The sequence below is a fragment of the Arachis hypogaea genome, chromosome 12, assembly GCF_003086295.3.
Source record: "Arachis hypogaea cultivar Tifrunner chromosome 12, arahy.Tifrunner.gnm2.J5K5, whole genome shotgun sequence".
NCBI classification, from domain to species: Eukaryota; Viridiplantae; Streptophyta; class Magnoliopsida; order Fabales; family Fabaceae; genus Arachis; species Arachis hypogaea.
Window position 1 is genome coordinate 77,294,197 of NC_092047.1, and position 1,554 is coordinate 77,295,750.

The window sequence follows — 1,554 nt, forward strand, 5'->3', positions numbered from 1 at the left end:
GGTAGGCTATTTGGGATAAGTAAGGTAATAACAAATAATGGCCTCAATCATATGCAAGCATATAAATATACTAAACAATGGACATATAGAATGGAACAAAGCAAAGATTGTAATTATAGAGAATAAAACACACAAGAATAAAATATTATGGTTAAATAATGTAACCATGTTATTAAGCTCAAAATCTCACAGGTTGTGTGTTCTTAGCTATAATTCATGTTCCAATTTACAATCTTCAAACAAGTTTAACAAAAAATTTTCAATTTAAATTAGTGAAATACTATAAAAAGGTCTTGAAAAAAAACTTATCACTCCAACCAAGTAGTGGCAGAAGAACATGCACAAAATCAAACAAACATGCAATCAAACATGCAAATGCAACAACTAATTTAACAAAAAAAAATTAAACATTGGTGTTAAAATAGGAAGTAACTAACCCACGGAAGTCGGTATTGACCTCTCCACACTTAAAGATTGCACCGTCCTCGGTACATGCTAAGATGTGCACGTGGTTGGGTGGCTCCAACTGATGCCTTTCTCTAAAGATTATGCAGATAGACTTGTCGGTCGCCCCATGTAAAAATTTTCTGTTTTCCTTCCTCGGTGGCCATCTTGAAAGAAGAGGAAAAAGAAGAAAAGTAACCCAAAAACAAAGATAGGAAACAAATAAAATATGGTTGGGTTAATGCCAAATAATGAGGGTCTCAACTACATGGTAGCTACAACATGTAAGTGAGAGAACAGTAGAAGCAGATGGCATCTCAATAGTGTAAAAATTGCAACAAAGGGGGAAGAGATGGTGGGTCATGAAAGACAGTGTAAGTTCATGTCAATGCAAAAGGATTACAAATAAAAAATTGGCATTGATTTGAATAATATTACCCAACGGTGTAGAATAAGTCACTAAGCACCAAAATAATACTAGAAAGGATACAACAGTTGAATAAGAACATTTAACAACAATGAGAACATAATGAATCTAGACCAGAAAATATAAATATGCACAAAGTCAATATGCAATGAATTAAAATATGTAAATGCAATAAAGAAAATAGAATGAAAGAGAATAAGGATAAGAAGGTAAAGAAATGAAGAAGAAGGGAGTAAGAAAAGAGGAAGAAATAAGGGGAAAAGATGGAAGAAAAGGGGGGAGGAAATTAAAAACGGGACGCGACGCGCACGCGCAGGGCACGTGTGCGTGTGAAAACAGAGACAGCCACGCGATGCGTAAGCGTCGCCCACGCTTACGCGTGGATGGCAAAAATCGCACAATGACGCGTGAGCGTCGGTCACGCGGACGCGTGACGATTCACACGCTTCCAGCACAGTGGCTGCATAACTTTCTGTCCAATTCATCTTTTACGCCGATATTTCTTTCCATGCGTACGCGTCGCTGATGCTTACGCATGGATTGGCGATAACACAGGGGACACGTACACGTGAGGCACGCATACGCGTGGGTCTAGTTGTGCGCCTAGCACGCCAGCTGCATGATTCCATCATAACTCTCTGTTCGTTGGATGGAAGAGCCAAATTGGACTCGACGCCCACACG